Consider the following 12,476-nt stretch of genomic DNA (forward strand, 5'->3'; position numbering starts at 1 on the left):
GGCCCGCAGGATGAATTTGTTAAAATTTCACACTAATCTAAACGTAATGTCAAATGCACGCTTTAGTCATACCCGTGACTAAATGTTTGTGCCTTTATAGATCCATTGTGCTGTGTAAATAGTAAATTTAGGTATGATATTGTTGAAATTGCACTTATATTTCTCAAGAAATGTCATGTTTTGTAAAATTATCCTTCATTGAATGTAAAACAAAGGAGTAAAAACAAAGGAGTTGTTGTTGTTCATAGGCTATTATTTTACTATTTTTACTGGTCCGGCCCCCTTGAGATCAAATTGTGCTGTATGTGGCCCCTGAACAAAAATTAGTTTGACACCCCTGCTATACCCCATTGATCCCTTTAACATTCCAAGAGACAAATCTCAGACAAGATACCCCTTTTTTTGTAGTATTAGCCATAAACAAAATTGTAAGTACATGGTAGGAAAAAACAAATCTGTAGAATCTACCACCCCAGTACCCCAACACAAAAACCCTTAGAACAGGGAACAAAAAAACACCCCTAAACCTCCCTAAGCTTGTCCTAAGAACGAGAACTAGCAGCGGGACTCCATAGACTCTGTTACTTCCATGTGACTCTAATCTGTGAACTGTTGAGGTCAAACAGCCGTTTGCCTTTTGTCCGAGTCCGTTAATGCGGTGAAAGGAGGACCAGGAGAAGACGAGTAAGAATTATACAGATTTATTGCGCAGTTTGCAAAGTGCGGAGAATAGTTCAAGTACAGTACATGTATCAATGTCGTGTACAAGAAGAGTCTGCTCATGTCTAGGGGTGTTATCCTATATAGTCTTCAGATGAGTCGCCGCCTTATTTGTGTGTGCGTCAATGTAGCATGAGAAACAGGAGGCAGAAGTTAGGGGGAGTGAGTGCATGATATCCAAGGCCGTTTGTGAGGATGTGTGTTGGTACTGACTTACCCAAGGCCGTTTGTGAGGATGTGTGTTGGTACTGACTTACCCAAGGCCGTTTGTGAGGATGTGTGTTGGAACTGACTTACCCAAGGCCGTTTGTGAGGATGTGTGTTGGTACGTGACTTACCCAAGGCCGTTTGTGAGGGTGTGTGTGTGTGTGACTGCTTCAACAAGTATATGTGAACAAGTCCAGATCAGGTCATGTTCGTGTGACTAGGGTGTTTTTGAGAAAGTGTAACTATGTGTATTATATGTTCTGTGCTCACAGAACTAAACACTCACCGAGCAGAAGGGGCTCCTATAACTATATGTCTACAATGTGCAATAGGCGCAACATGAGTGGCTATAGCTGGGGGCAGTTTTACACTCATATCAACATTACCGTGCACTGGGTCCAGATATAGCCGGCGTCCTCAATAAGTCCACTAACCGGTGGTAGCAATGCGCTCGTTGTAAAAAATCCTGGGCGTTTTGCACTGCGGTCAAGTGAGCCGTCATTCGTCTTCGCGTGGTCAAGTGAGCCGTCATTCGTTTTTAAGTGCGCCCGTGCAGTCGAACTTACGGTGAATGCTGGGAGTCGGCTGAGAATCAGCGCTAGGTTGATACCGGCGCGATCACTTCCGGTTTTCAAAATAAGACGTTACTAATACAAGGGCAATCAATCATGCTGATTTTAAGACATTGGGTCACATTGTCCAGAAGCTATTGATCTAAATATTTTCCCTAATTTATTTAGATTTTTACTGTACAATAACAACACATTGGCCCATAAGTTCTGACAATGGTTGACACAATTGATCTCAGGAGCAGGCTGACTACTCCCTCACTCATTATCAACTATTTTTACTGTATAAATTTTACAATAAAATCACTTTGGCCCATAAGTTCTGACAATGGTTGGTACGGTTGACCTCAGGAGCATTCTGACTACTCCCTCAGTCATTGTCAAACATTTTTACTGTATATTGTTCGAGAAATTAAGCATCAAAGTTGTCTCTTTTTATTCTCAGAATAAGGCTGAAAACTAAATTTTTACTGTACAATAAAATCACTTTGGCCCATAAGTTCTGACAATGGTTGGTACAGTTGACTTCAGAGGCATGCTGACTACTCCCTCAGTCATTGTCAAACATTTTTACAGTATCATTTCTGAGAAATTAAGCATCAAAGTTGTCCTTTTTTTACTCAGAATAAGGCCGAAAACTCAATTTTTACTGTACAATAACATCACTTTGGCCCATAAGTTCTGACAATGGTTGGTACAGTTGACTTCAGAGGCATGCTGACTACTCCCTCAGTCATTGTCAAACATTTTTACAGTATCATTTCTGAGAAATTAAGCATCAAAGTTGTCCTTTTTTTACTCAGAATAAGGCCGAAAACTCAATTTTTACTGTACAATAACATCACTTTGGCCCATAAGTTCTGACAATGGTTGGTACAGTTGACTTCAGAGGCATGCTGACTACTCCCTCAGTCATTGTCAAACATTTTTACAGTATAATTTTTGAGGGAGGGCTGTTAAAAACATCGGGCCCCGTCACCGCCATCAGCAGGTTGGAAACAAACTTCGTCGGGTCCTGATCTTTCTCGCTCCCTTCGGGTATGTTAATAATCCGCAAGTTAGAGCGCCTGGACCGATTCTCGAGGTCATCCACACGTTCCAGGAGCACCGTGGCTTGGGATTGCAAGGACTTAACAACAGCTTCCATCTCTGTGATTTTCACGAAGTTTTCACTCACCACAACTTCAGTATTAGTGAGATATTTATTGAAGGCTGTGAGAACAAGGTCACGAGCAGATTATCAAGCAGTTTCTGTTTCTTTCTGCAGATTACAATAAACCACGAGTCCACAGTAGTTGTTTAGCTGAGTGTTTAACTCTCGTCTCCAGCGAGGTTTTGTGACCTTTGTGTGAGTTAATAATCACTTTTCATGGCGTCAGGATGAGACTTTACGGCACTTTTCCATTCTAAAGTTCTAGCACTGCTGGTACCACGGTTCCAAATGGTTCCAATGCACTGGGACACAGAGCATTTCTGCTGCTTTTTTCCACTATGTTAAAACGTACAGAGGCTATAAGAATGTGAAATATAGAGTTGTTTTATATCCTTTTTTTTAGACAATCTGATGAAAGAAATGACATTTCCACCAACTATATAACGCACCTGAGCAGAAAGTACTAGTATTGAATTTGTGAAATTAAGTTCACCCGGCTCGTCTATTTTGTGACATCATGACTATAAAATGAATCATCACTAACTCTGACTCAACAACTGGAAAAAAACAGCCTAACCCTAACCCAGAGAATAAAGTCTTCATTTACGAAACCCTTATTCTCGAAGTCTGTGAATTTTTTTCTCAATGTGGCCCTAATACTCTATCGTAAGATAAAATAAGATTAGATAAGATAGTCCTTTATTTGTCCCGCAGTGGGGTGCGTTACATTGTTACAGCAGCAAAGACAGTAAAGATAATAAATAACAAACATGCATTACCAAAAAAGAAAATTACAATATAAAAAGATATTAACACTTAGACTCTAAAAAATTAGTTAAAATAGCATGTAGAATGTACATTATAGACAGTTAGCAGAATATACACAGTGTGGACTTGATATTTACAGTATAAATATGGATAAGTATATTGAAATACCTATTATTGAAATAATATATTATGTATATTTACACATACATATATGTATGTATATATAATATATATATATATATATACACGCATATATAAAATCTTTAAAAGACCCAGTAAATGAAATTATTAATATGACACATGATATGTTAAAAAATGGCGAAGAGAACATCAAATTGTGTGGCAAGCCATCGATTTAAGGACATTAGGTTTTTTTATTTATAAATAAAAATATTTTTTAATAAATTAAATTAAATTAAATTAAATTAAATTAAATACATTTAAAAAGAAGGAAATTAGGAATTGCAAATGAACACAAAGACTCTGTGGAGCCTTTGTGTTTTCCTTTAAACAGTTTGAGTGTCCTTGTGTTTCTGCAGCTCCGGTGCATAAAGTGAACGTGGTGAAGGAGGAAAACGTCGTCACCTGCAGCTCAGAGGGAATCTACCCCGAGCCTGAGCTCACCTGGTCAAACCTGACGCAGCAGCATAAACCTACAGTGCAGCAGGACTATCAGCTGCTCTATAACATCAGCAGCTCTGTGACGCTGACAGACACTAACGATAATCTGGATTACAGCTGCAGCGTCACAACACAAGGAGGCAGCAGCTGTAAAACCACTCTGTTTAAAACCAGTAAGTGTGTAAAAATACCTGGGTTTAGTGGCATCTGGTGGCGATGTCCTCATGGAGGAGGAGGACCTTTTACCTGTGTCATATAAAAGGTCACAAACACACAGTAGTTAAGGAAATAATAGATTCACACCTCACCTTTAAGTTAAAGGGATAGTTCAGGTTATTGACATGCACTGATGTTTGCTGTTTAGTAATCGATTAATCGATTCAGCTCTAAACACACAGTAGTTGGTGATAATGAATACATTAAAACTTCATTTTGATTTATGAAGATTGTAGGAAATAATAGATTCAAACATGCACTGACATGTTTGCTGTTCACTCAGTGAAAACATGGAATAAAAACAAATATTTAGATACTTAAAATAAGGAACTCTACACCAACTGAAGTCTACGATATCTTGAGAACATGTTCACATCTTTATCTCATACTTTTCCAACAGGAAACTGAAGTTTGTAAACCACTCACTCTCCCACACCAAACCCCATTGAGAAAATCAGTGATTTAACATCACAGCACACATGAGTTGTTGATCCACTGCTGCCTCCGTCACTAAGTTCAAATGTCTCATTTTGTGACTTCAATCTTTGAAATCCGCAGACCAGCAGCTCCTGTGTTCTGCGGGCTAAAATCACTGATTTTCTCTATGGAGTTTGGTGTGAGAAAAAATGAAAGATTTTAGCACTTAGCAAAAGACAGCTGATAAAATCAATGTCAGCTTAAGTCTGCGATATCCCAAGAATATGTTCACTGCTTAATCTCTGACTGTAAAACACTCACTCTCCCACACCAAACCCCATAGATGGTCTACTGCTGCCTCGTGTGGTCACTTTGTGTCACTGAGGTCAATCTGAAAGACGGATTTCCAACATTGAAGTCACAAAATACGACATTTGAACTTAGTGATGGAGGCAGCAGTGGATCAACAACTCCTGTGTGCAGTGATGTTAAATCACTGTTTTTCACTATGGGTTTTGTGTGGGAGAGTGAGTGGTTTACAAATTTTACTTCCCTGTTGGAAACAGTGAGATAAAGCAGTGAACATCATATTTTTAAGACATCGTAGATCTAATCTGACAGATTCTTCTTGTGTTCGACTGCATGTATTGGTCAGAAAAACCTGAACTAAATCTTTAATATTTGTAGTCGGACAAGACTGAAACATTTCAGAAAATCTTGATGCTATTCTAGATTCTTTTTTTAATTTCAGTTTATATGAACGTGTCAGAGAGTGAATACACAGTCACCTGTCGGGCTGTGAACATCAAACCTCTGTCACACCTCACCTGGACATTCAACTTCAGTGAAATCATCACGAAGTGGCACGATGACCAGTACACAGTCACGCAGCCCTGGCATCAGTGGGTCAAGGATGTGTCGGAGTCAGGCAGCCTCACGCTACGTGATCTATCTGCAGATCAGACAGGAACGTACACGTGTGAAGTCAACGACGCACAGGAGACGTTTATTTACAGCACCTTCCTGAGGATGGACAGGTGGACAGTTGACACAAAAAAAGGTGACACACACACACACATTTACAACAACCGTGTTAGAAGCAGAGACACGAGAAAAGACAATCATCTAATAAAATATATAACAGCTCAAGTCTATGATATCTTTAGTATATTGTTGTCACCGGTATCTTATTGTCTGACTGAATTTTCTAGGAGGAAAGGAGGTTTGTGTTGCTTTGTAAACCACTCACTCTCCCACACCAAACCCCATAGAGAAAATCAGTGATTTTACATCACAGCACACAGGAGTTGTTGATCCAATGCTTCCATCGCTAAGTTCATATGTGTTGTTTTGTAAAGTTCAGTGTTTGAAATCCTTCATTAGATTAACCTCAGTGATACACAGTGACCACAGCAGTAGACCAGCAGCTCCTGTGTCCCTGTGAGCTAAAATCACTGATTTTCTCTATGGAGTTTTGTGTGGGAGAGTGAGTGGTTTTTTACAAACCTCCCATTCCTGTTGGAATAAGCTGTAGTGCATAACGTTTCAACAGAAAACAATGTCCAAGTGTTTCCGAGTCTGTGGAGACATTACCCGCGACACATTGACTATGGCCGTTTCTCAATAATCAAGTAAGCAAGTATGTACTTGCAAGTATGTACTTGCTTACTTGGGAAGTATATACTTGAGAAGTACGCTGGGAGTATATACTTGCCAAGTACGGGAGTACACAAGTATATGGCTGTTTCTCAATACTCAAGTAAGCAAGTATGTATGTATTGTTCAGCTGTTTCAATGGTGACTGGTGCCAAGTGCTGCAGCCTCATTACCGCCACCTACGGTGTTGATAAATGAACATATGAAATACTTTTAATAAATGCATATATATGTTGTTATTATTTTTCACATTTTAAATATTTAACTTCATTTATTAATTTATTTCTTTTAAAATATACAATACAAATAATACAATGTGGAAAATAGATATATTACAGCATTGTAGAATAGTATATATATAATATAAGATAAGATAGCTTTTATTTATCTCACAGTGAAGAGAAAACAGCGTTACAGCAGCTCAACAATAGATAATCAACAACAAATAAACAATATACAAGTAAGTAATACAAGTAGGAAAGAAATTATAAAGAAATTTACATATATATAAATATAAATATAATATAAATATACATATGTAATAAGGTGCAGTTACTCTCGGTAGTAAAAATATACAATGAATGTAAACATGGCGTTATGGCAGACCACCGAAATGTATTTCCTTGCTGTTCGCTTACTTGAGAATTGGAACAGAACTTGGGCCGTTTCTCAATATCCATACTTGTGCGTAGTTGTGCGTACTTGCGTACTCCCGTACTTGTGAAAACGTCATCAGCCTCAGTCCAAGTTGTGTTCCAATTCTCAAGTAAGTGAACAGCGAGGACGGTTCTCAAACCCGGAAATGTTCTCGCTCCGCCCATTTTTACCAAGTATGCATCGGAGGTGACTTAAGCATACTTGGGATGGCCATGTATCCCAGAATACATTTCAGCGGAGCATAGCAGGAGATAATAGAAATATAAATCTGAAATAAATATTTTTCTGTGTCCAGGAACAAAGTTTTAACATCATTTGAGGCGAGAAATTAGTCATTTAGAATTCAAACATGTGGTTTGTGTATGAAGATCTGACGTATTTATAGTTTGGCAGCGACGTTTGTTGGAGGTGATCAGCTCCGCCTCTGTGGACGCTCGGCGCTCACTGTGCCCAGCACAGAGCAGCGTTACCTCGGCCTGTCCTGATGAAATGATCCGCTGGCTCAGACGTCGCTGTCATTAGATGCTCGGTGTGATCCATAGATTTGTTGTTGACGTGTTATTTTGTTTTTAATGGAAACGTTTTGACCTGACAGTTTGAAGGTTTGTATACTGTTAATGTTTTATTTATTTTAACTTTGAATTTTAGATTTATATTAAAATTGCACGGTCATTGTATCTTTATTTAAATATAATATGTAAATATTAGATATGTAGAGTAGTATATATTTGTACAAGTTATATATTTATAGAGTAGTACATATATATATATATATACACTACTCTACAATCAGAATCACCTTTATTGTCATTATACAGTGTACAACGAGATTAAAGGACAGCTCTAGTAGTGCAAGTGAAGAGATAAAAGAATAAAAGAAGAAACAACAAAACAGTGCACCGATACCTTCGATAAAAATTAGGATATGTAAAAAAGTATTTACAGTATTTACAGTGGGAGCCAGTAAGGGAAATATGCAGTATATGATAGTGCATACAGTACATTGTACAGCAGAGTGGATGGATGTTATTTTATACATTGCACTTGGTAAAAGGAGAGGAAAGTTGCACGTTGAACGTTTACAATACAGTACATACAATACAATGCTGTAATATCTATTTTCCACATTGTATTGTATATTTTAATAGAAATAAATTAATAAATGAAGATAAATATTTAAAATGTGAAAATAATAACAATATATATGCATTTATTAAAAGTATTTCATATGTTCATTTATCAACACCGTAGGTGGCGGTAATGAGGCTGCAGCACTTGGCGCCAGCCACCATTCAAACAGCTGAACAATACATACATACTTGCTTACTTGAGTATTGAGAAACAGCCATATACTTGTGTACTCCCGTACTTGGCAAGTATATACTCCCAGCGTACTTCTCAAGTATATACTTCCCAAGTAAGCAAGTACATACTTGCTTACTTGAGTATTGAGAAACGGCCTTGGACTGAGGCTGAGTACGGGAGTATGCAAGTACGCACAAGTACGCACAAGTATGGATATTGAGAAACGGCCTATGGCTGAAAATGGGAGAAGACCACAAGGGGGCGACAGAAGTTGGGGCTTTTAATCCAACGTAGATTCTATTGCAAGGGACAAAAGGAGGACTCCTCCATTAACCCAGTTCATTTGCCCCAATCATGTTAGGGAACCATGGTGGCCTTTACAGACCAAAAAGTCTTTTCACAACTCAACAAAACAACTTTTCACAACTCTCTACCGTTGGAATTGTTGGAGTGTCTGATGCGGCATACACACACCAAATTCTATTCAAACCGATGAGTTTAGACTGAGATATTTTAGAGATTCTTTTCAATTTTGCCCATATTTAAGAGATGGGGATTTCTTGAAAGAGATGGCATCAGCAGTGGGAGGATTCTTACCAAAGTTTAATGGGAACACACTTGGGTGATCACTTACCCATCACAAAAAAATCATCTGATCTGTAAAGATGTCGCTGAGATTCACAGTATGCTTTTATTTGAAAACGCAAAACATACGTCAGTTCGGGGCTGCTTTAAAAAAAACAGAACGGTCCTGTTTAGTCAAGTGCTGAAACCTCCCACACTCTACTTTTATTTTCTTTACATTTTCCATGAACGTAAAAAGGTGGTAAAAACATCGTATTTGACTGTATTTTTCAATATTGTTGTTTTCAATAATTTGCACTCTTCTTGTTTCAGACACGTCAAGTACAACTGCTCTGATTGTAGTCCCAGTTTTAATTGTGGCTGTGGCAGTGGCAGTGGCAGGTGCAATCTGGTGGCATAAAAGAAAAAGGTAAATGATCCTAATCCTAATAGTGACAATATTTATTCTTTCAATTAATTAACTTTGTTTCCTGTTTGTACTAATGATACTTTTTTTTTTACTCCGAAAATAAAATCGGGCCGTGGATCAAAAACTCTTGTGTGCTGCGATTATAAAATTGCTGATTTCCTCTATGGGGTTTGGTGTGGGAGAGTGACTGCGAGTGAGTCGCTTTTCTTGAAAACCTGACTGAATAAGAGTACTTGAATTACAGATCTAACACGTTATTTCACTGTGGTTCTCTTAAATATTGTCATTTCTATGAACTTGAGCTGTTTTCTGACACCAGGTGAAAACCGGGTGTGGATTAAAAAAAATAATAATAATAATTTCACGCATGACAAAAGCAGTGGGAGATTTTCCAGGTCAGAAGTTTCCTCAAAAGTCCAGAGACTTTTGAAAAATGTCTGGACTTTCTAATATTGTTACGTTTCATTGTCGGGAAATCTGAAGGGTGTTTTATTTTGAAGGTGATATCCGCCCGTTACGCGCGCAGCAGTTTCACCGTCGCTCTTTACTACGGCCAGTCGAGCGTACTTTTTCACATTGGAGAATTACGCGGAGTTACGTGTCATCTCATGTTGTTTCCCGTTACGTTGTGCCTTCGGAAAGCATCGTCTGTAAGTTCCATGCCTGTCTAATGTCTGTCATAAAGACGTGCGTGTGTGATTGTATAAATACATTTTTTATTTAAAGAAAAAAGAAAAGGAGGAAAGAAGGAAAGGTGTTAAGTGGATTCTCTGTGAATACAACTAAAGATTCTTAAAGTTAACACCGGACTCTGTCGTTCTTGGACTTGTTAGCTATCTGTCAGCTTGTCTACGTCACAACACGGACACGTGTGACAGAATAAATATAAATAGTGAAAATTAATCGTTTCTAACAGACGTTTGGTTAAATGAATTAAAACCTAATTTTAAGGCATGATATTTATGACTTTCAGCCTTAATCTTGAATAAAAGATTGGGAAAATCATGCAAATTTGTTTGGGGACACCAATAAAATCTTCTGTGACCCCGACCCAGTGTTTGGGAACCTCTGGTTCAGTTCACCCTGCAGGTGTTTTTCTTTTGCGTTTTTGATGATGACGTTCATTTCATTGTGTTTGCAGGGGCACGGACCCAGTCTTATGATGAATGGACAAAATGACTCGTGAACATTTTTCCGCTTCCATCATCTCAAGGAAAAAAATATGCTGGTTGCTGGAATCATATGCTGAATTTCATTTACAGAAATGGAGCTCAAGAAATGAAAGAAAACCTCTTTTATCTGAAGCGTGAGATGGTAAGACTCAAAATCCCGTTGCCTCATCCCAGCCGTTAGGTGTTGCCATGGAAACACAAGCTGCTCATGGATTTTTGTCCTGGAAAAGGTGAAAAACAAAAAGGAAGGTTGTTTGACCTTCATCTCAGTGAGAACCAGACATGAGACGTAAATGAAGGACAAGGACACTTTGTGAACCAAAGGCATCCTCTCCCTCACGTGCTGCTGCTGCTGCCGCTCCACACTCGGACAAAAACACTACAGACTGTAACTTATTGAAAGTGTTTGTAAACGATATGTTTCATAAAGAAAACAGTCGTAATCTGTGTGTGAACAGAGGCTGTCTCTGTTACAATCTGCAGTCTCACCACTAGATGCCACTCATGGGCTCATTTTGATCACATTGTCAGTGCAGTTCAATTCATAAAAAAGAAAAGGGTTTTTCTTTTGCCTAAAATAGAATTTCAGTTTGTTTTAATAAAATATTACAGCTTATGGTGTTAATTACCATTTGTGTTAAATTCAGAAGTAAAGTTCACAAAATTACAAATTGGTGTGTGTGCAAATATAAACAATTCACAGGTATAAATTCTTCATTGAGTAAAGAAAAATGTATTTTAAGTCACAATTTCTCTTTTTTTTTGTCTGTGATATGTAGAATTTTCTTAAATTTAGTTCAGTTTTGTCTAGTTTTTCCTCATTTTAAGACTTACTACAGTACGAACATGACAATTCTACAAGCGAGCTTTAAGAAATCCAGCCAAGCAAAATTTGCTTACAGATTATTTTTCTTGAATCAAGAAAATTTCAACAAATTTAAGAATATTCTGCAAGAATAGTCTCATTGGGCGTTAAGTGGCTAGTACAAGCTAGCTTTAAGAAATTCTTATTTAGCAGAATTTGCTTACCACATTGACAGATTATTTTTTCTTGATTCAAGAAAATGTAATTTAATTTAAGAATATTCTGGAAGAGCTGTTTTGCAGTGTTAAAGTGGCTAATACAACATTACATTACTTGTCATTTAGCAGATGCTTTTATCCAAAGCAACTTACAATGGTATTGAGTACAATCAGCCAGGGGTGGAGTCACACTTGCAACCATTGTGACCATGATGTCTTTCGCACACAGGGAACCGGTCTTAACCACTGAGCCACCACCTCTGGTAATACAAGATAGCTTTAAGAATTCTTACTGAGCTAAATTTGCTCACCACATTGACAGATTATTTTTCCTAAATCAAGAAAATTTAAATCAATTTAAGAATATTTTAGTAGGGCTGTTTTTGCAGTGTATTCAATTCAATAGCTGCTGCGCTAATGGCCCCCGTTTTGAAGATGCCCTTTTTTTGTATTTGTGATATGAAGAAATGAAGAACTATGGAATTTTTTAAGCACTGAAATTAAATTTTTTTTTATTATTATTATTTATATTTTTGTAAAAAACGCATCAATGTCTGTTTGTACTGAACAATAAAACATTTCATTGATAAACTGAAATCATTTTTTCATTGGTCAACTCAACGAGACATCCTTTTGTAGTGCACCCAAATGGTGCACTATACATTTATGTGAATTTAATTTATTGAATGGGAAAAATAATCCCTTTTTTTATTTTGAAGGGTTGAGTTTATTCCCTTGTTAAATATGTGTCAATCACATTTATATTTATGTATATGTCTCTGACGAGATAGTGGACATAAAGGATGCAAGCGGAACCTTTGTGGCCGGAGCTGTTGCGGTTCGGGTGGTCTCAGGTGGGGGCGTCTGCCCACATCTCAGATGCAACCTGTACACCAGAATGAGCGCTCCGTGTCTTCATTGTCGCTGCATTATATCTGTTCTAACAGAACTGTATTTGATACGTGGTCAAACACTGTGGGACGCGTAACACTTTCATC

General features: G+C 37.8%; 1 long non-coding RNA gene across 1 annotated transcript; it reads right to left on the reverse strand.

The window, feature by feature from the left end:
* Window positions 1-685: 685 nt before the first annotated feature.
* LOC131467581 (uncharacterized) lies at window positions 686-1,487 on the reverse strand. Its single transcript, XR_009241511.1, has 2 exons — window positions 1,050-1,487; window positions 686-928 (listed from the first exon to the last, which is right to left on the reverse strand). It is a non-coding gene; the product is annotated as an uncharacterized LOC131467581 (long non-coding RNA).
* Window positions 1,488-12,476: the final 10,989 nt, after the last annotated feature.

This window comes from Solea solea, chromosome 1, assembly GCF_958295425.1.
Source record: "Solea solea chromosome 1, fSolSol10.1, whole genome shotgun sequence".
NCBI lineage: Eukaryota > Metazoa > Chordata > Actinopteri > Pleuronectiformes > Soleidae > Solea > Solea solea.